The following is a 23,869-nucleotide window of genomic DNA, read 5'->3' as shown; positions in this document are numbered from 1 at the left end:
ACTTTCACACATCATCCCAACTGTTCTGCTCAAATGGGTAATATTGACTATTCTAACTGTTTGTTCTGATGCTAATCTTAGAGACGAAAGAAATATCAAGGGGGAATATCTGTACACATTTGCAAACGCTCCTGAAACAACCATGGTAACAATTCCCACAGCAACATTAATATCTCAAGCTAACAGAAAAAGAAATAAGCACAAATACATTCCTGTGACATACCATAACCCATTTTGAGACACACAAGCGTAAACCTCTGTGTGTGTGGTGTGTGTTTGCGTGTGTGTTCTCCAAAATCAAGTATAAAATTAAACAATTACCTGGCAAACTTCATTGATGTGGAAGATTAAATTGGTAATCACCAGCCACAAACTTCACTTCCTGAGCTTAAATATCCTGATAATCACCTTCACACACCCAAAACACACGTACACTCTGACAACCTTAGTGCTTTATCAGTTTCCCATACTCTTTAGAGCACAGGCAGGCACAGGTACTTTTGCTCTGGGCAGCCCTTTTCACGTTTGCAATAATGTTGCCAAATTTAAAAATAAGTCATAATTTGGCTTGAGGAACTGTTTTGGAATGTTCCAGCTAAAGCTGGATTCACTTACCTTGCAATTATGCTCAGAAGATAGTAACACTGCAAAATGCAGTCTCCTACCTAGTTTTCCCCACTTTCCCACTCAGATCCAGGAGGAGCAGTGGTTAGAGGAATGGAAGAGTGTGCTTCCACCCTCTTGATCTCACCTCCTACCCTTATTTTTTCTTTCATTTCTTAGTATTGGGCCATGCTCTGTGCTAGGTGCTAGAGAAAGTGGTGAGCAAAACAGACCTCTTATTCATGAAATAATTGCACTAGGAATCTCACAACTGTAAATGTAGATAAGGGCTCAGAAGGAAAAACAAGATTCTATGAGAGCGTATAGTTAAGAAATCAGCCACACTGGTAGGTCTGGGAAGGTTTCCCTAAGGAAGTGATTGAGCTAAGATCTGAAGGAGTAGAAGTCAGCCAAGAGCATTCCAGATCTCAGGATGACAGGCATCAATGCCGTGTAGAGGGCTAGAAGATGGCAAGGTCATGGGAGTGAGAGAAACCCGGTGTGACTGGAAAGCAGAGTATTGCGTAGGATTTTGCAGGCCAGAGTAAGGATTTTAAGAGCACTCTGGAAAGAAGAATTGTTGAGGTAAGGGGGTAGGCCAACTCTCAACAGTAGATTTTATTATTGCGAATTACCCAGGAATTTTCATCCCCCCCACCTCCCCAAGTTTATTAAGACATAATTGACAAATAAAATTATACATATTTAAAGCTTATTATGTGATGATTTGATACATGTATACATTGTAATCATTGAAATGATTACCACAATCAAATTAGTTAACACATCCATCACCTCACATAATTGCATTTTTTTTTGTTTTGGTGAGAGCACTTAAGATCTACTCTCTTAGCAATTTCAAGTGTATAATACAGTATTATTAACAATAGCAACCAGGTTGTACCTTAGATCCTCAGAACTTATTCCTATCGTAAGTGAAATTTTGTATGCTTTGATTAACATCTCCCCTTTTCCCCCCCACCCCAGCCTCTGGCAACCACCACTCTAAACTCTGTTTCTATGTGTTCGAACTTTTTTTAAAGATTCCACATATAAGTGATACTATACAGTATTTGTCTTTCTCTATTGTGTTTATTTCACTTAGCATAATGCCATCCAGATTCATTCGTGTTGTTCGAAATGAAGAATTTCCTTTTTATGTCTGAATAATATTCCATTATATATGTGTGTATATTGTGGATATTGAACCATCCTTACATCCCTGGAATAAATCCTACTTGATTATGGTGTATGATTCTTTTAATGTATTGTTGAATTCAGTTTGCTAATATTTTGTTGAGGATTTTTGCATCTATGTTCATCAGGAATATTGGCCTGTAATTTTCTTTTCTTGGCCTTTGTCTGGTTTTGCTATCAGGGTAATGCTGGCCTCATAAAATGAATTTGGAAGAGTTCCTTCCTCTTATATTTTTTTTGGAAGAATTTGAGAAGGATTGATATTAATCCTTCTTTGAATGTTTGGTAGAATTCACCAGGTAAGCCATCCAGTCCTGGACTTTTGTCTGTTGGGGGGTTTGTGATTACTGATTCAATCTCCTTACTAGTAGTCAGTCTGTTCAGATTTTCTATCTCATCATTATTCAATCTTGATAGGTTTTATATTTGTAGAATTTCATCTATTTCTTCTAGTTTGTCCAATTTGTTGGTGTATAATTGTTCATAGTAGTCTCTTATAGTCCTTTGTATTTCTGTGATATCAGTTGTAACATCTCCTTTTTAATTTCTGATTGTATTTATTTGAATCCTCTTTTTTCTTTGTGAAACTAGCTAAAAGTTTGTATTTTTTGTTTACCTTCTCAAAGAACAAGTTCTTAGTTTTGTTGATGTTTTCTCTTGTCTTTTAGTCTCTATTTCATTTAGTTCTGCTCTAATCCTTATTTCCTTCCTTCTCCAACATTGGGCTTCATTTTTTCTTTTCTTCTAGTTCCTTCAGGTGTAAAGTTAGGTTGTTTATTTGACACTTTTCTTGTTTCTTCAGGTAGGCATTTCTTGCTATAAACTTCCCTCTTAGAACTGCTTTTGCTGTATCCCATAAGTTTTGGGATGTTGTTTCCATTTGTATTTGTCTCAATATATATTTTGATTTCTTCTTGGACCCATTAATTGTTCAGAACATGTTGCTTAATTTCCACATATTATGAATTTTCCAGCTTTTCTCCTGTTATGGATTTATATTTTCATACCGTTACAGTCAGAAAACATAATATGATTTCAATCTTCTTAAACTTGTTGACTTGTTTTGTGATCTGCCCCATGATCTATCCTAGAGAATGTTTGCACGCACTTGAGAAGAATGTGTTCTGTTGCTGTTGGATGGAATGTTCTATATATGTCTGTTAGGTCCGTTTAGTCTAAAGTATAGTTCAAGTCTAATATTTTATTATTGGTTTTCTGTCTGGATGAGCTATCTATTGTTGAAAGTAGGGTACTGAAGTCCCCTACTATTTTTGTTTTGTTGTGTATTTCCCACTTCAGATCTATTAATATTTGCTTAACATACTTAGGCGCTCTGATGTTGGGTGTATATATATTTACAATTTTTATATCCTATTGATGAATCAATCCCTTTATCACTATATAATGACCTTCTTTTTCTCTTGTTATAGTTTTTGACTTAAAGTCTATTTTGACTGATGTAAGTATAGCTACCCCATCCTCTTTTGGGTTCCATTTGCATGAAAGATCTTTTTCCATCCTTCTACTTTCAGCCTATGTGTGTCTTTAAAGCTGAAGTGAGTCTCTTGTAGACAGCATAGAGTTGTGTTTTCTTAGGTTTGTTACCCATTCAGCCACTCTATACTTTTTGATAGGAAATTTAATCTATTTACATTTAAAGTAATTATTGGTAGGTAAGCATTTATTACTGCCCTCTTGTTAATTTTTTTCTGGCTGTTTTGAGTTGCTTTGTTTCTCTCTTCCTCTCTTGCTGTCTTCCTTTGTGATCTGGTGATTTTCCATGGTGATATGCTTTGATTCCTTTTTTAAAAATCTTCTGTGTAACTACTACAAATTTTTATAGATTTGTGGTTACCATGGGGCTTACAAAAAACATCTTAGAGTTACAACATTCTCTTTTAAGCTGATAAAAACTTAACTTTAGTTGCATACAAAAACTGTACATGGTTTAGTGGATACCAGGGGAAAGGTGGGGTGGGGGTTGGGCACAAAGGGTGAAGTGGTGCACCTACAACATGACTGACAAACATTAATGTACAATTGAAATTTCACAAGATTGTAACCTATCAATAACTCAATAAAAAAAATTAAAAAAAAACCAAAAAACAAAACTGTACTGTACACGTTTACCCCTACACACACACATTTTATGTTTTTGATGTCATAATATACATATTTTTATATTGTGTTTCCATTAACAAATTGTTGCAGCTACAGTTATTTTTAACACTTTCGTCTTTTAAGCTTTATACTATAGCTAAGTGATTACACACCGCCATTACAGTATTAGAGCATCCTGAATTTGACTGTATACTTATCATTAACAGTGAATTGTATACCTTCATATGTTTTCATGCTCTAATTAACATCCTTTCATTTCAGCTTGAAGAACTACCTTTAGTATTTCTCATAAGGCAGGTCTAGTGGTGCTGAACTGCCTTGCCTTTTGCTTGTCTGAGAAAGTCTTTATCGCACCTTCATTTCTGAAGGAAAGCTTTGCCAGGCAAAGTATTCTTCGTTGGCGGGTTTTTTTCTTTCAACTGTTTGAATATATCACCCCACTCTCTCCTGGCCTGCAAAGTTTCTGCTGAGAAATCCACTGATAGCCTTATGGGGGTTACTTTGTATGAGATGAATATTTTTTAACATTTATACTGGTCTCTCTTCGGAGAATACACTAGAAGGGGAAAGAATGAAATCAGGAGGAGTAATAGAGGCTATGCAGCAGTCTAGGAGACAAGGCTGGTGGCTGCAGTGATGGAGAGAAATAAGTGCCCTTGGAATATATTTTGGACGCATCAACAACAGGACTTGTTGCTTCACTGGATTTGCAGGGTGAAGAAAAGGGAAAAATTCAGGAAGTCTCCTTAGGTTTGTGGTATGAGCAAGTGTTTGGTCCTCAATGCCCATGAGGAATGGTGGAATGAAAGGGGATAACTTCGGAGTTTAATTCACAATTAATAAATAGATTTACTAATGCTTTTCTCATCTCTTTTCACTTAGGAAATCCGCAGTGAAAAGGAATTAAATGAGCAATTGAAGGGATTAGATACATTCAGGGAGAGATGTCTGAGGCTTTTAGAATGTCCTACAAAAAGCAGTCACGTAACTCCCAGGCAGCTGAGACATGACCTTTATAAAAGGAGTTTTACTTGTGGCAGAAGATGGGAAGATGCTCCTGTTTTCAGTAGATGTCTGTCTGTAGTATGAGAGGTACCTTGTGAAAGTGTCCTCATTTTATAGAATTAAGTTGTGTTTTTTATCTGTTGTTTTATGTCATTTTTATTCATCTTAAATTCAAAAGCATCTTGTCTACTTTTTCTTACCCCCCACTCCAAAAATCCTATAGTGGTTCACTGCTTGTACGCATCTCCCAGGTTGGAAGTATCAAGGTAACAGATGTGCCGCATTAAGAATTTGTTAAATACAGATAGTGAGTGGAGGGATCAAATCCAAATTCCTCAGCCTGACAGCATGGGCTTCTAAATGCTCAGGAATGGGCAGCACTCAAAAGTGCATTGAATTAACTTAATTGCCTCTCTTATTACCATACCTGATTCAATATTTTATTTTGAGAATTTTTTTAATCAAAAATTTGATTCTGAAGTGTTCTAATTATGTTGGATCTCAGGGTGAACTAACTTTGAACTGCATTACCTCCTCCTAAGACACAGGACTGGCTAAATTCATTAAGCGTCTTTTGATTTCATGGACCATTGAAATGTCAGCCCTTGTGGGTCCCTGCTGAGTAGCTCAGGGTCGCAGTGCCCAGAGGGTTTATAATCTTCTTAATTTCAATTATTCCCTCCTTGTCTCTGCAGATTTTGGAAGGCCTCCTCCCTGGTTTGATTTTTCTTTGCTTAGAACTGAATTTCCTCTCCAGCGATCTCTTTCCCCAACTCCCTTATTTCTCTGGGCCTTATACTTTCCCTTGCCAAATTATTAATATTTTGGGGATCGCCCTGCTGCATGCTCCTGAAATATATTTAGTCATGGTAATCAAAGGCCAATCTTGCCGCTTACTATGGAAATAACTACTAGAATCATTTAACCCAGAAAAGACCTCAGCTTCTGGAGTAAAACCACCTGGAACTCAAATCTCCACATGCCCACTTTCTGGCTGCATGATCTTAGGTGAGCTATTTAAATCTCTCTGAGTTTCTATTTCTTCATCTGTGAAGTAGGCACAATAATAAAACCCATCAAGAATTACTGTGAGTGTTTAGTAAGATGATACACAAAAAGAGCTTAACACAGTGCCTGACACATAGGAAGCATCCCCTAAATGTTCACTATTATTGCCAGTATTATTATCATCATCCTAGGATGTCATGCAGTTTGTATGTACGTCATGCAGGAAAAGCATTGAGCCCGGTGACCAGCACTCATTAAGCATTCAATAAATTTCAGGCATTATTACTTATGAACAACTAGAATCACAATATAGCATGGAAGAGGACATTAGACATATCTAATTCAGCCCTTTCATTTACCAGATGAGGAAACATGTTAGAGAAAGGGACTGGCTGCCAAAGAGGACATGGAGGTCAGCTCTGGACTCCACGCAGACTCTTTTCCAGGTCCCCCCCACCCTGATTAGCAAGCAGTGGAGAGTGGAGAACTTTTAAGTTGATGAGTGGGCGGCAGGGGAAGAAAGAAAAACGCATAAAAGAAATTGTAAAATGGATCCAAAAGAGAATATCAGAACAGATATAGAAAGAACACAGTGGAGAATGTTTCTAATAATTCACAGGTGTAATGGGAGCCTTAGAAATCAAATTCTGACAAGAAAAATTGGGACAAAGAAGAGAAAAGTGAGAGACAACTAAAAAAGTCAACATAGAAGTGCAAAGAGTTTTGTAAAGAGCTTAGGGAAATAAAGTGTTACAGTGTCTGTGACCACAGTCCTGAGACAAAGGAGCAGCTTAAGCAAGGATATTGTCCTGAAAGCCTAGACCCACTTATGACCTGTAGGTCCCCCCAGATTATTCATGATGGACCCAACAAAGAACGGCTTTTGGGCAGCGGCTGTTGCTGCCATACTCTTACTATCGCTGCTGCTAAATATGCAAGAATGTGATTTCATCTAATTTTGGTCACTGATGACAGAGTACTGGTTAAGGAAAGGGTAGATACCCATGGTGACAGCAAAGATGGTATGAGTCTTGAGCAAGGCCAAAAGTGGGAAGGCCAATACAGAACTGCCAACCAAGTGTCTCAAAGGGATGCTAGGGCTAACTTGTGGTTTTCTTATCGTGAAAGGAACATTTGCCTGGAATGCAAATGCATAGATGCAAAACCCAGAGGAAAGGACTGGAATGGATAGTAACACATTTGTAAAGAAGGCACAGATTTAGATGAAAGAGTACTAAGGGCTTTTAACTTATAGTTTGACTTCACAGCTAATCAGTTAACCTTTACGCTGTTTTCTCAGAGTTCTGGGAGAGGTCAGTGTAGAAGAAACTCACGCTAATTCTCAACTGTGATATGTAATGAAGTCTCCTATGTGATGGCCATGAGGAGATGAAGTGAAGAACGATGGTTTCTGAATGGTGGAGCTCAAATGTTACAGTGGTCAGGGAAGGAAATCTCTGGCACCCAGACCATTCTCACACTGCCCTCAGATTCACCACAGAGCCCAGATATGGCCTGAGCATCCTTCTTAGCACCACATTCCAGGCAGTACTACTCAGTCAATAGGATTTGCAGAAAGAGATGCCCTCCCTGGCTACTCCTCACATTTTAAATGAGTTAGAGGCAGAGGCAAGATTAGGATGCAAGTTCCGTGATGCCCAGCTCAGTTAATTCTGCTTCTTCTCCTTCCTCCTGTGTTTTTGAGGACCGTCAGCTGCTTTACTCATGCCACATCCTTGACTTTCCACATATGCCAGTTGTGGGTTCAATTTACAGGATGGCCAGAGCTAGTCTTCTAGGTGAAAGTAAGAGTGATGGTACAAGGTGCACCAAGGTCTGCTCGCCCTGAGAGTATAGGTCCTGCAGGCTAGCCGTGATGAGTCGTGACTGTCCTATTCCCATCCTCCAGCTTGAGTACAATTCAGATGGGTTAAGTGATGACATATCAGCCCATCCAGAGCAAAAGTTAGTGTACCTGCTTAAGGAGACAGAGAGTTCTGGGAAGAATAAGGTCTTCAGAGTTGGCTAAAGATGAATGGTAATCATAGACTTCCCTCGCACAGGCTGGGTGACCTCTCTGAGGCACAGTGCCTTTCTACTAGAAACGGGGCAATAACACTTGCCTGAAAGACCTGTGAGATCGAATGAGATACTACTTGCAAAGTGCCTCAGCTATTGACTAAATCGTAGTAGGTGATCAATAAATGGTGGCTATCAATATCGTAATTGTGATTTTCCCAGGATTGCTGAAAACAAAAGAACCCCTGAGGGAGTAGAATACAGGTAAGTGATATTTTTAAATGAGCATTAGGAGCGAGGGGCTTTATCTGATCTCTGAGATGGTGGGCAACTCAGGGAGAGGAGATTAAAAAGATCCTAACCAGAGACTCAGCGGAGCACAGCCTGGTTGGGTCCAGGGGCTGGGCTTGTAACTGGAGTGACACCAGGGGACAGAGCAACTGCAGATATGGAGGGAAATCCCAGCCTGGCAGGCACCATAGAGTATTCAAAGGGCTCAGCAAAAGATGGGTCACAGAATAAGCGAGTGGCAGATACTTGGGATTCTGGGAGGGGAGGAAACTTGGTCAGAATCACGAGAGGGAAGCCAGGAGGCTGTCTGTGTCTGGGGAATCTCTGGGCAGGCAGTAGGATCTAGGGGACAGACCGGGGTTCAGGGTGACCTCAGCCTTTGGCAGAGACACTGTGAAATCTCACAAGGATCTCTGTCCTAGAAGGATTCTTGTGGCAGGCAGGTTCCTAAGGAGTTATTTCAGCCATCTGGCCCCAGGAGAAGGCAGGGCTGACTTATAGATGGCAGTCAATTAGCTCCTAAATGTGGGAGAAAGAGGAGAAATGGTGTTGGAACCGGGGAGGGTCAGAAATGCACAGAAAGAATTCTAGGGCCAGAGGAATCTAAGTTAAAAACCATAGCTGGGTTTTTGTCATTGAAATTAAGAGAACTTAGGCAAATTATTTTAACTTTTCAAAGTCTCCAAGTGTTCATCTGTCAAATGGGGACAAGAGCTAGGAAATAGCATCATTGTGGGGACTACATAAAATGAATGTAAGCTATTTTCCTTCACAACTCTGTCTAAAGCTAACTTAGATAAGCTCTCATCCACATTTTATTAACAGTATAGATAAAGGCATATAAAATATAATAATAAATAAAACATCATAGCTATAGCATATTCAACAATGGGTACTATAGATGAATCAAAATCCCATACATGTGTATATCACTTTTTAATTGATAGTCTTTGCACATCCATTTGTCGTTTGATCTTCACACTTTGTGAGATAGGCAGACTGAGAACAATAATAACAAAGTGGAAATGGTAAAATGTTAAGCAAATGGAGATATGTTTGTGTTAACCATGTTTTTTACTTTCTATATTTTATGATGCTTTAACGTCTTGGGGCCTTGTGGAACCAGGGAGGGACAGCTCTTCCCAGAGGTAGCTAATTCTTGGAGGCTACAAACAACTTGCCTGCAAGCACGCCTTTCATGTGCAAACCGACCAATCCAGAGCCCATACCCCCAACCACCTCCTTTATCTAACTCTCACACACCAAGTCAATATTCCTTGCTCCTCAAATCAGTCCAGGACCAGGTACCATACAATTAGGGACCACTGCTAATATCTCAGAGTCTGCTGAAATTATTCCAACTATCCAATCCTAAACTTCGCCTCACCCATTCCTTCCTATAAAATCACAATAAAGAGGTTACATTTTTCTCCACTCACTCTCCCTCCTGACCAACTCTGGTACTTCTCCATGTGGCCCTGGGAGGAATGGCATAGCTTGTCCTTTCCTCTTGGGAACTGTGATAACAAACCATCTTTTCAATGGCAGTTGCCTGCTGCTCTGCCTCCTTCACCATACCTGAATAAAAATATCCTAGGTACATTTGAAAACAATGTTAAATTAAATATGGTAAATAGAACCAGAGTATGTAAAAATAATTTTAAAACCTTTAAAAATAATGAAATGGAGACATTTATCAAATTAAAATGGAAGGATCTCAACATTTCAAGTGGAAAAGTAACACAGACAGAACAAATTTTATAGTATGATACTATTTATGGAAAAAACTTACATTTGTTTCTGTACATGCACATACACACATATGTGTGCAGCAAAGACGATAAAAGATTTATATTCATCTACTGACTGTGACTACAGCTGGGAACAGGGATGGGCTGAGGCAAGTGGGCAAAGGATGTTGAAGGAAGACTTTCAATTTTTTTTTTGCATATGCATGTATTCTTTGAATCTCTAAAACTAAACTGGATTCATGAATTACGTACAAAATAAAGATAGTAGAAATGATTATTCAGCATCCAATTATTAACATGTCCATAATACAATCACATAGAATGGATATTGTTCAATCAATGAATATTATTTGGATATTGTCAGATTAAAAAATTTCCACCAAAGGGAAACTAGGAATTACCAGCTTTGGGCCATAATCGGGTTTTTTAGAACTTCTAATCAACTCTGATGAACTATTAGAAAAGGTCTTATGCTTGGAACTCACAACTTTCAAAAAGGTATTTCTCATCATTCTCTCTCTATCCCCTAATATAAAATGAGTCATTTTCCTGCATCCGTAGTTTGCAAGAGACTTTTGAATTGAACTTTAAAAGCTAAATTTTTCTAGAATCTGTCTGGACCTAGCACTTGATGCCAATAAAAAAGCTCAGGGTAATTTGTTTTCCTCTGTAATTTCAAAGTAGATCGATACAAGAGTCCTTTATTGCTGCCATGGCTTCTATAGCCCTTGATAGTGAATCATTAAGGAAGGAGAGGTCTGGGATCCACAGATTGGAGGTATCCAGACTCCATTTTTCATATGGTTTCTGTGGTTTCAAGTGAGTTTGGGGCAGAGAGAAGAGAAGCTAGCTTCACACTGTGTACTCAACAGAGCTGAAGGTATGGGCTTCTGAGAACGGGAGGATAGGAAAAGGATCATGGTTCAATAGGATTGCAAAGGATAAGGTGTAGATTCTGGGGTCTGACTGATTCCCAATCCTAGCTCTCCCCTTCTTGGATGTGTGACCCTGGGCAAGTCATTTCACCTCTTTTTAAGTCTTTGTTTTCTCATTGGTATAACAAGGATAATAATGGTATCAACATCACACAGTTATTACAGGGAATCGGTGAGATGATACAAATTCCTGGGACATAGTGAGTGCTCAATACACAGTAATTATTTTTCTTATATTTGATATAGTAGAAACTTAGTTTGGTAGAATGTGGGCCTTCAATCAAATTCAAATAAACACATATTAAGCATCAACTGCATGGTACCCTCAATCTCTGTCCTCAGGGAGCTTAGGGTCTAGTTGAGGAGGTCAAAGACATTCCTATAAAAACTTAGATAACCATACAGGGTTTGTCTAGTAATTCAGGGCAAAAACAGGCCACTGGGTCATTCCACATTAATTGTCCAAATAATAAAAGATATAGGGTCCCATAAGAAGAAGAAACTGCTTTATGGAATATTTCATAAAAGAGTTGGGATTTGACCTAGGCCTTAGGTCAGGCTTGTTTGGACAGAGAACAAGGTAGGAGGCACTTGGGGTGGGAAAATACAATAAACAAAACCATGATGTATGCAGAGGGTGCCCAAGCAAAAAGTAAACCAGCTGATGTGCAGAGTCGGTTTTGTAATAAGTAGCTCTAGTAGATCCAAAACTGGTTGAGAAACACTCGAAATTGGTCATGTTCTTTTTGAAGGCTTGAACCTTATTCAAATCAATTCTGAAGCCTTGCTGTACTAAAGATCATGTCTCAGACCCTTGTCACAGTTGAGTACACACAAAGACAAAGTTCTGAAATCTCTAAGATCTAGACTCACTCGGATGGGAACCAACATTAACCATTGGAATACAATTCAGGACCTAATGCATCACAGCGGAGCATGGCCCTTGCGCAGTTGTTCCTAAAATGGGGTCCCCAGACCAGAAGCGTCATCAATACCTGGGAACTTGTGAGACATGTGAATTCTCAGGCCCACTTAGACCTACTATTTCAGAAACTCTGGGGGTGGGCACGGCAATTTGTGCTTTACCAGCCCCGCCGGGGTTTCTGGAGCAGTTTATGGCAGTTGCACCATTGTTCCAGGAAATTCCATTGAAGCACAGATATTTAATAGCTGTATGCTGCTTAGCACAGTAAACTGCCATTATTACTCGCAAAGAGGCTTGTAACTGTCCTCTATTTCGGAGAAAATTCTTGGAAGGAATAAATCCTAAGGAGGCCTGAAACGAGATGTTTTTCCCAACAGCCAGAAGGAAAAAAAAAAAACAGACAAAAATAATCAAATGGCCATTTTAATAATGCAGTTTCGCTTCTTATAATGTGGCTCAATAGAATCACCATGGAGGGTTTTTAAAAGAATAGTCTGTGTAATTGGAGCTTTATGGGGTTTTTGCTGAAAATGCTTTAGCTGTAGATGGACCAGATTCCATTAGCAAACTCATTCTGGAGCCCACAAGAGCTTTCTGACAGGAACAGCCTGTCATGGTAGTAGCAAAAAGGCATAAAAATTGATTTTAATTATTCAAACTCCCATTTCCAAGTGAGGGTTAAGATATTGCTAGTACATTTGATGTCCCTTTATGAAATTTTCTTTTTAAAGGATGATTTTTAGCTCAAAAGACAAAAGAATAAATAAGAAAGCAAGCTGAAACTTAAAGGACTGGAATAAATGCAAATTTAGCTGGACCCCATGGTTAAAGCCCAGTGGGGCAGCAGAGCAACAGCCCAAAGATCTTTCTCCCAATTCTTAGTACTGGGGCTCGAAATATTTTCCACAAACACCTTGCTTGAATTGCCTGTTTTGTTGTATTTGAGCATCATTATATCTAAACATCATTAGTCCAACATTTCTTCTAGACGTGCTGTTTTATATTTTGAAGAAAACTATGAGGTTAGACACACAGCAACCTGAGTGAGCCATCAGAGTCAATACTGAAGACCTCATACTGGAATACCAGTCCTCTACACTCTGGCTCTTGACTGTTTCTCTAGAACCTCTTCTCCTATGGTTCTCTACCTTGCTCGTTCTGTCCCAGCCACACTGGCCTTCTTATTATCCTCAAATAATGTACCGAATGTGCTTCCAACTAGTGCTTCCTTCCACCTTTATATCTGGATGGTTCTTTACGTCATTTCCTCCAGCCTTCGTTCACATATCACCTCCTCAGACCATCCTTCCCCGAACATCCTCCAGCCCTCCCTATCCTCCTTTCTTTATCTTATTTTCTTGACATATTACATAATATACTTGATTTCGTCTATTGCCAATTCCCACCCCCACCCTGCTACAATATCATCTCCATGAAGGCAAGGGCTTTGTATATTTTGTTGACCACTGTATCTCCAATGCCTGGAACAGTACCTGGCACATGCAGACATTCAATACATATTGATTAAATTAAAGAATTGTGAAGGCAAGACTTCTTTCAAGAATTGTGAATAGAAAACAGTTATAGAAAAATCTAGAAGGTTTCAATTTGCCTATTAAGGTAGACAAGGAAAAATATCCACGAGTATTTGTTCAGAAGTAACTCTTCAATAAAAAAGTAGCTCTTCGTATAAAAATTGATTCTCAGGATTTGCCATCATGACACCACATGCCCGTGCTGGCTGCAATGCGGGGAAGTGAGCCTTCCAACACCTTCAAGTCCACCAAGGAAGTTGTCAGATCCTCCCCAGCACCTGTTGGAAACCATTTCTCTGCCTCTAATTGAGTCCTGGAACAGTACACTGAGGGCCATGAGCCTAGAGGGACTGTGGAAAGGACTTCGCAACGGGAGAAGATGGTGCATCCATTCCATTCCCCTACACAGAGCACTTCATCTGGAGCTGAGAATTGGCTGTCCTGGGACACCCAAAGCAGTTCTTAAAGAGACCAGATGATTCACTTGGATGTTGCCCTGCTTCTTGGAGAAGAGCAAAGAAGATTCTTATCTTCTCTCCAGCGAGGAGAGGACAGATCTCACCTAGACCCCTGAGATAGGGGTTCCGACCCTAATTCCACCACCATCTAGCAGATGGCCTCGGGCAAGTTCCTTCCCTTTGAACATTAGTTTTTTTCATCTGTCAATGAGTATAGTAATAATAGCTACTACATATGGAGCACTCTGCTAAGCACTTTGAATATGCCATCTCATTTGGCCTTTACAGTAATTCTTTGAAGAAGGCACCAAGGCTAGAATGTCTGTAGTTATCTAAGGTCACACAGACAGCAGAGCCTGGCTTTAAACTCAGGAGGATCTGACTCCAAAACCCAAGCTCGTAATGACAGCAGTGTAACAGCTCTCCCATGGACCACAAAGGTAACCTGGGGAACCAATGGCATCCTGAATAAGAAAACACTTTGAAAATTAAAGCACGTTCATCATATTGGATTATCAGTAAGCGTGGGTTTCTAATGGTCTATAATAGACTTATCAAATGTGAGGTAGCCCTGTATTTTCTTCTGAGAATTAGTGGGGCCTTCTCCATTTAGCACTCATGGATTATTATCATTCTGATCACCTTTATTCAAAATCACCTCGGCACTTATTTATTCTTAAGTTGTTTAAAAAGTAGACTCAAAGAGACAATGAGTAACCCCAGAAACACCAGAAGGTAGGAGAGTGGCTGTGGCTTCTGTCTTCTGTAGTAGTCTGTATATGCCATGGGCAAGTTGGCCAGTGTAGGTTAAATATAGGCCACCACCCACTAGTAGAATAATTTTAGACAAACCACTTTAACCTAAGTCTCAGTTTCCTAATGTGCAAATAGGCAACAATTATTCCCACTCCCTGGGCTAAACTGAGGGACTAAAAGATGATAAAGGTGAAGTTCTAGACCGGCAGGCAGCCCCCAGTGACTGATGACAGTGAACTTACATACCAGTGTGATCTTAAGTCCCATGCCAGGAGCATTCTCTGGCCTCTGAACCACATGCTGCCCTCACATAACACAAACCAGATCATTGTGGTGTCAATGCCCACTGGAGCAACGTTCACCCAATGGGGGTGGATAGGAGTGACCAGTTCTGAGGGTCCCCAGAAGGACTGAGCCCTCACTGCTTATAGTAGTAACTAGCTCCTTAAGATATCCTTTCCTGACTTTGCTCTCTTCCTTGTCTCACTCTCTCACTCCTTCACCATGCTAACCGGACCACCTCCCAAATAAACTATTTATACCCAAGTTTATGCCTTCTTTTGGGATAACTCAAACTCAGAAAATTCCCAGCTAAATTTATGTTAAGTAACCAAGTGTGGTAGGCAGAATTCTAAGATAGTCCCTAAGATTTCCCACCCTGAGGAATATATGCGCTGCACAATCTCCAAGACTGAAGATGATGGATTTTCTTTCCATGATTAGGTTATATTTTATGTCACAGTTGACCTTAACATAGGGAGATTATCCAGGTAGCCCTGACCTGATCATATGAGACTAGCTGAGAGCTTTCTCTGGCTGGTAGCACAAGAGGAAGTCAGAGATAGTCAATGGGCGAGAACAATTCAACACGTGCATCTTTACTGCCTTGAAGATGGAGGCGGCCATATGGCAAGGAATGTGGGCTGCCTCCAGGAATTGAGAGCTGATGGCCAGCAAGGAAGCAGAGACTTCAGTCTTACAAACACGAGGAACTAAATTCTTCCAAGAAGTCATCCTTTCCAAGCATGTGCTTGGAAGCAGACATTTCCCCAGATGAGAACTCAACCTAGCCAGCACCCTGATTTCACCCTTCTGATACCCTGAGCAGAAAGCCCAGATGAACTCACTTGGACTTCTTAACTACAGCTCTGTGAGCAAATATGGGTATTGTTTTAAGCTGCTAAATTTGTGATGATTTGTCACACAGCAATAGAAATTAATATACCAAGCAAAGAGATCAGTATCTAAATGTCTAGTGATAAAATCAGGAGCTATCACTCAAAAAATATTCAAATAATATTTGATAAATAGTATGGTGTGCTTATCCACACTCTTTTTTTCTTTTTTTTTTTTTTTGAGGAAGACTGGCCCTGAGCTAACATCTGTGCCCATCAAGTGGTGCCATGTCCGCACCAGGGATCTGAACCGGCGAACCCCAGGCCGCCGAAGCAGAACATGTGAACTTAACTGCTGCGCCACCGGGCCGGCCCCTATCCACACTCTTTTTTAAAACATCTTAATATTTCTTTGGTTTTAGTTTTAGTTTCCAAGTCACTCCATACTAAACAAGTAATATGACAATATAGGCATTTCAAAATTGGACACAATAAATCCTGATGAAACAGTTAAAAGAAATTAAGCCACAACAATGTCAATTTGAGGGAAAAGAAACTTCTTTCTATGGGGTGGAGGAATAAGTCCAATGAGGTACCATCTCCTAGGGCACCATCTTGTTATTAAATTCGGCTGTGATGGCGCCATGAAGAATCCATGAGGTTAGGCAGTTTGCTCTGGATTTGCAACAATCTCAGGCTTGCAGAAGCACTGACAACTGCACAGTTCACTTCACATCAACTTTTCCTGCTTTTAAGTGTCAATGCTGACACCCAGACTCACCCAAATGGTGTATATTTTAATGAAATCAGAAATGAAAAGATATCAGACATGCTTTCTCTTGCTACAGGTCACCCAGCTCCTCAGCCATGACACAGCCAGGAGCAATGCTGGGCCCAAGGAGTGTCAGGAGGCAGCAAATGCAAAAGATAACTACACAAACGAGGATGATGAGAGCCACCAAACAAAGGCCAGCTAACAGGTGCTGACTCATGCAAACAAAAGACCACACAGCAGACCACGTGGATTGATGGCAGCCCAGGGATCCAGCTTCACCCCATTGTTTTCCACTATTCATGCTGGGTGTTGGTTATAGTTTGTGATTCCAGTCTCAGAAATTTTCCTACTTTTGGAAAGGAGTAGACTACTGAACCATATAATGTTAGTGTGCAGGAGCGCTTGCATGGGGATCTAGTATTAAAGACCATTTTTTTTCTCTCTGATGATGTGACTTGAGGCTCAGAGAGGGAAGAAGCTTGCCTAAGACAGAACAGCAAGCAAGCAAAAAAGCCAGGCCTCATTCAAGGTTCTGTTGGTTCCATTTAATAGGCACTAGTATTTATTCTCCCTAGTTTTCTCTGACTTTTGGAAGCACTCGTGGGCCTACTCTTCCAGCCTCCTCCACACATACCCTCCATTGTACAAATAGCTGCCAGAGTAATGCTTTAAAATATGTATAATATCACGTCCCTCCTCTGCTTTAGCCCTCGAATGGCTTCCCAACACAAACAAAATAAAATCCCAGACTTTTTAAATCTCAGGGCTTCAAGGCTCTACATTATCTGACTCTTGCCTGTAGCTTTGATCTATCCACCCTACTTTCTTTGTTCACAGCGCTCCATCTCACACTAGTCTTTCTGTTCATTAAGCCCATCTTCAACCTCAGGGCCTTTGCACCTGATGCTCTCTATGTTGAAGATTCTTTCTGAGATCTTTACAACATTGCGTCTTTGTTGTCATTTGGGTCTCAACTCTAATGGTACTTCCTCCAAGAAGCCTTCTTTGAATACCCAATCTTAATCAGTCCCACCTTCCTGCAGTCACTTTCCAATCTCAGTACCTTGTTTTCTTTGTTCAAGCACTTTTCATGATTTGAAATCACTGTATTTATTCATGATTTTACATGTTGTCCTCTCCCACTAGAATGGAAATTCCAAAACATCAGGGATCTCATTTGTGATATTCACAAACAAATTGTGTCTAGGCTATTTAAAACGGTGCCTAGTATGTGGAAAGCACTCAGTAATCATTTGCTGGGTGGCTGAATGAATAAATAAATACCATAACTCCCATCTGCCACAATATATACATGATAACCTCTGTTAGTCAGAATATTTAAGTAACCAACATAAAATGGCCCCTTCCCGAACATACCAGAAAACAGAATTTCCAAAACACTGATCAGTTTTACAGCTTCCCCCACTGGAACCACTTAAGTGCCCGAGTGATCAGGCCTAATTTGTGTCCACTGGAAAATGACCATCTAGGATAGAGCTGGCTAATGGAAACACATTTGCCCTTTCCTTTGGGTTCTGGAGATGAATCTGTTTATTTTCCCCTACTGCGCTGCAGCAGTTTCCTCCACTGTTCCCTTCTTCCATGAAGTCAATGAATTTGCAAAGGAGGTAGGATCGCCCTTCCTTTGCTGTTCCTTCGGGGTGAACGATGAAGCTTTTTCCCTGCATGGAAACTCACCTTCACTTCTCTTAGAGCTCATACCTGTCTCACAGACGACCATGGCGAGAAAAAGTGCTCCTGTCAAAATATTTCCCACATTATGTCAAAAGCCCCTTTGTTCTAATAAATTGTGGGTTTTTCTTAAATTAATATATCTAGGTATTTTATCCCAGCCAATATTATTAATATCATCATAAGTTCATGTGAAAGAAGATATGTGAACTATTAAAACGTTTCCCAATTCCTGTCAAGTTATACATTTAAAATTTTAGGGGAGTATTTAGGTTTTCTTCTGACAAAAGAGTTTTAGAGATGTATCAACCTGAAATCTGAGGACAATCACTAGTCAAAAACTGGCAGTGATTTTTGCTTCCTCCTCACTTTTTGCCCTTCATAAGAACTCAACCCTTGGGAGCTGACAAATAAAGATAAATTACCACTCTAGAGCATTCTAACTAACTAAGCCACTGTAGTCACTTAAATAAATCTCAAAACCCACATTTTGCTATGTTAGCTAAAATTTCTGCTCCATTGTCTTCTACCATGTGACCTAGAATTACATAATACCGAGAAAAGGTTGAAAAAGCCAGATTCATTATCAGGCTGACTGTACTTTTGGAATTAATGATATTCCTTGACTGGAAAAGGGATTGCTTCACACCTAGAAAAGTCTGAGATGCAAGTCCTCTACCTTAGAAACACAAAACTCTTCTTTTTCGTATATAACAAAGCATATATATGACTTTCAATTGATTCTAGACAATGTTATAGGGTATGGCCAAATTAAAGGTCCCCTCATTTATTTAATGACTGATATTATTTAATACAGAAATTTATTTCTAATTACAACAAGAATAATAAAAGCTAACATTTACTGAATGCTTACTAACTGCTAGAAGCCTTTCAATGAGCTCTATATGCAATATTTCACTTAATTTTCACAGTGATCCTACAAGGTAGGTATTTTAATAGTGTGATCACGAGCACACTAAGAATAAGGCATTCTAGAGATAGACTAAGCCTAAATTTGTATCCTAGCACTGCCACTTTCTTGTGACATGACCTTGGGCAAGTTATTTAACATCTTTAGACCTCAGTTTCTTAATCCTTAAAAATGGAAATAGCAATAGTTACCTGCCTCATAGGGTTTTTCTGAGGAACAAATTGTAAAATATATATAACAGGCTTAAAATAGTTAACCTCACTACGGAGAACATTATACTAGTGTTTCCCAAACTTTAGTCATTTTTATGCTGTGTACAGCATTTGGGCCATATACCTGTGTACCATTTTATTATTAAGTAATTAATGCTGCTATTTACTTAATATTGTCTTTTTGCAATGCAATTCTGACACTCACTACCTCGATTAGGTCAAATTTCAAATGTTAAAGTAACAGCCCTCCACAAGACAAACTTCACTTCAGGCACCAGCCACAAGCTCCAGGGCTCCCAGGCCACCCACAAATTCAGAGGTTCCCGTTGCCTTCTCAGGTTTGATAATTTGCTAGAATGACTCACAGAACTCAGGAAAGTTCTATACTTATGATTATAGTTCTACTGTAAAGAATACAATCAGGATGAGCCAAATGCAGAGACACATACAATGAGATCTAGGGGGGTCCCAAATGCAATATTTCCACATCCTCAAGATAATCAGTCTCCTAACACATCACTGTGTGTCACCAACCAGGAAGCTCAACCAGAGCTCCGTGTCTGGAGTTTTTATTGGGGTTTCAGTACAGAGGCTTGATTGATTGAATCATTGGCTGTGTGATTGCACCAATCTCCAACCTCCCCAGAGGTCAAGTTGATATTTCCTGACTCAGACCCCCAACCCTCAGACCACATGACTGGTCTTTCCAGCATGGCAGACTTCAATCCTGAAACTATGGAGGGGTCCACCATGAGTTACCTCTTGGCATAAACTCAGGAAGCACCCACTATGAATAATAAAAACACTTCTATCACTTGGCAATTCCAAGGATTAAGAGGTTACCTTCCAGAAACCAGGGACAAAGGCAAGCCAAATTCTTTATTACACAATACCTTTAAATCAACTCACTTTTTGCCTTAAATAAGTTTACCATCATTGGAAGCAATAACAATGTAATCACTGGTTTGATGTGCTGGCCATACCTTTTCTAATACACATTATGAGAGACGAGTGACTTAAAATTTAAAATGTTTATCTGCATACTACCCAAAATAATCTCATGTCACCATTTACTCATCATTTTTGAGTTGTTTGTTATGCTATTTCACCGGGAAATCCATTTTCTTTTATTTTAATGTGTCTTAGAATTATTCCGCATGAGTAGAATCAGACTGTGTGAGCTCCGTTTCAATGCAAACCTTAAAAAATAGTAAACGCAGTGTGGGTCACTGTGAAAATGAAACTGAAGGAAAGCTAGCATGAAGAACTTGGATAGAAAAAGAGGACTAGCATCTTAGGAACTTTCTTCAAGTCTGCTAAACAACTCCACTCTGCATGATAATATTAATTTGTCATTTGCCTAATGGGAATGATAAAGTGAGGGCAGAGAGAGGCATCTATTTGTAAAATTCAATATTGATTTTTTTTCCTTTGTATATGTGCCCAGATACAATTGCAGCAAATGGTCCTTTAAAAATTTAAAAATACATTAAATAGACTAATGAGCCTCCAATAAATGTGTATGTGAGTAGTTCTTTCCTTGACACAACTTTCTGCCATGAAAATGAAGTGCATTCCCGGAATACACTGCAAGTAGTTTCTTGACAGCTACTATTTTGGATACTGATATTTTATACCCATGTTTAAAGTGGACTCTAATGTGTTTTGACTCATTATTCTTTCTCTTTTTTTTTTTTTTAACCCAGTATCAAAATCCTGCAACGTTGCTTTGCAAAATCTCTCATTGTCATCCTCCTCACCTCTCCTCCTGCCATCACACCAGTCAGGGCCTACTTTACTTTGTTCTAAGATAAGTGAAGCAAATTCTGAGCTAGTCTGTCAGAATCCAGGGTTTACTCTCTGCACATCTCTCTATGCAGTGACATTCTTCACCAGTTCCTGCTGTCACTGGGTCCTTTCTCTTGCTGGGGAGGCAGTATAAGTAGTTAGGACTCAGGCTCCGGAACTGATTTCAGATCCTGACTCCCATGTTTATTAGCTTTGTAACTTTGGGCAAGTGAATGTATCTTTCTGAGCCACAGTTTGCATATCTGCAAAAGGAGGATGAATAAGGTTATCATGAGAATTAAATGAAACAATCCGTGTAAAGCGCTTAGCACAACGTCTGGCATATTGTAAATGTCCAATAAATGGTAGCTATAAAAAACTCTTATCTATTGAGCTAAGTCTAGAGTTCCTTAAGTGTATTTCAAAGCCCTCCAAAAACTAAGCTATTTCCCACGCCTCCTGAGTTTTTATTATTTGTTTCTGAAACAATGTAACCAATGAATGATTCAATCCAATCCTGAAAACACTGAAGCACTGAGCAATCTATCCCCAGGGAATTATGGTCTTGTTGACAAGGCCAGGCCAGGCACCCCAATATACCACTTTATTAATTTCTATTAAGCCCCAGGCAGGCAAAACCTAATTACCAAGATGAGGAGTCACCACTCACCACCCCAGATGAAGGTGCCTGCTAACCGTGTTGGTAGAAATACAAACCTGATGAGCTCGTTGCCAGTCCTACCAAAGGGTGAGCACCAAGATCATCAGAGGTCGGAATTTTTGCCATGACTAATGAGACTTAAACCCTCACATTGCCCTGTTTTCATATGTGCTGAGCCTGTCTCCTCAGCTAAACTATGAGTTGCTTGAGGATGGAGATAAGCTCTCATACATCTTTTGTCATTTTCAAGGACAAAATGCCCTTTCCAAATGACATAAAATAGTTGTTTCACTTTGGGTTTTGGTCTGAAGTACAGAGCTTAGTCAAAGATATATAGACCAAATACTGGTTCCCCCTCTGTCTCTTCTACTCCCTTCATCTGAACATTTAAGTGGGAGGACAAAGCTGTGTCTGAGGAGGAAATTTTTGGTTTCAACTAACAGGAACCTGATTCAAACTAGCTTAAACAAAAAATGAGGATTTATTGGCTCATTAATGGAAAATTTGAAGATTATACTAAATTCAAGCAAGTCTAAGTTCTGATGCTCTAATGATGTCATCAAAAACTTGTCTCGTTCCATCCTTTGTCTCTAATGTTCTTTGTATTGGCTTCATCTCTGGCAGCTCTACCTGCCTGATGTCCTGGTGTTCTCCAGCAGCTCCAATCTTACCTTCTGTCATCCTAACCACTAGCAGTATAAGAGCTTCTCCTTCTCAGAACTGACACCCACTGGTTTGACTGGCTTGTCTTGAGTCCCAAGCCCCCTGCAAAACTATCCATTGTGTTTGAGGAAGGGCAGAGTGCTTGACAGATAGTCCCCTCAGGGTTGGATGCAAACGAGAGAAGGATAGTTCTCTAAAGAAAAACTGAGGTTATTGCAGACAAAGGAGAAATTGACACCGGCTAGACAAAGACAGAAGATGTATATTAGCCCATCTAAGGCTCTTTAAACTCTGACTTTAGATACACATCTACCTTTGGAGCCTTTTACTAGCTTAAAGGTCAGGCCGATTCCAGTGAAGAGTCCTTAGGACACATTTCCTTCTGCACTTAGAGTCCAGTTTACAATACACACCCTTCAAGTAAGTTGATCTTAAGTTCTATATCTTCCCTGTTTGTCTTTGTAGCATTCCTGTGTGGGTTCTCGGGTCCATGAGGAGCTCATCTGTTAAAGCTGGATTTCCAAGGATGCTGGCTCTGGCTGGTCAGTGGAAGCCAAGTGGAAGACAATAATAAATACTTCATTTTAGTTTGAGTTCTACTACAATCAAGTCAAATGTTCCCTCTTTTGACATTACAAAGCCCCTTCTGTTTCCTTCTGTATATTTCAGTCAGTGCATCATCAATCAACATTTATTAATTGCCTATATGTGCCAAGTACCAGACTAGGCGCAGGTGCCACAGAGTTTGAATTCCCTTTTTGGGGAAGTTTACGGTCTAGCAAGTAGCTGATGTGATGGTGTGTTATGGGCACTGTTATGATGGTGCTACAAAATATCAAGGAGTACAAAGAAGAAATAGATGTGAGGTCATCAAAGCCTTCCTAAAAAAATAAGATTTAAAGTGTCAGAGACTGAGACAAAGTTTTCTGGAAGAGAGAGATAGGAGGAGCATTCCAGAGTAAGGGGACAGTAACGTGAAGATACAGAGGTGGAAAACAGGAGGTTTTGAAGATCTGCACGTGGTTGCCATGGTGAGGGGTTGGGGGAGGCTGGTGCTTTGGTGGTGATGGTGGGAAAAGAGAAGTGGTGTAAGATGAAGCCAGAGAGGCAGATCGATGTAGATGTGGAGGTGGGCCACCCAGGTTCCTCTTCAAAGAAAGACTTGCTCTTCAGCTGCTGGGAGTGCAGTCTGCAGGGGCCTCCAGCTGTCAGCACTTGAGGTTGCTCTCAGCTGCAGAGAGTTGCTTTGCCCAAGGTTTTGTTTCTGGGGCAGCCTGCGGGATCTAAAGGCCCAGTCACTTTGGCCCAACAGGAGACACTCTAATAGACAGAATTCCTCCAGAGCCCCCGATAGGTAGGTTGACCGAGGCTATGTCAGGCCTGTGCCACAGTTTGACTTCTTTTGTTCAACACTGCTTCTCCTCCTTC

This window comes from Equus caballus, chromosome 16 (genome assembly GCF_041296265.1).
Source record: "Equus caballus isolate H_3958 breed thoroughbred chromosome 16, TB-T2T, whole genome shotgun sequence".
Classification (NCBI taxonomy): Eukaryota; Metazoa; Chordata; class Mammalia; order Perissodactyla; family Equidae; genus Equus; species Equus caballus.
Note: the sequence above shows the minus strand (reverse complement) of the source record.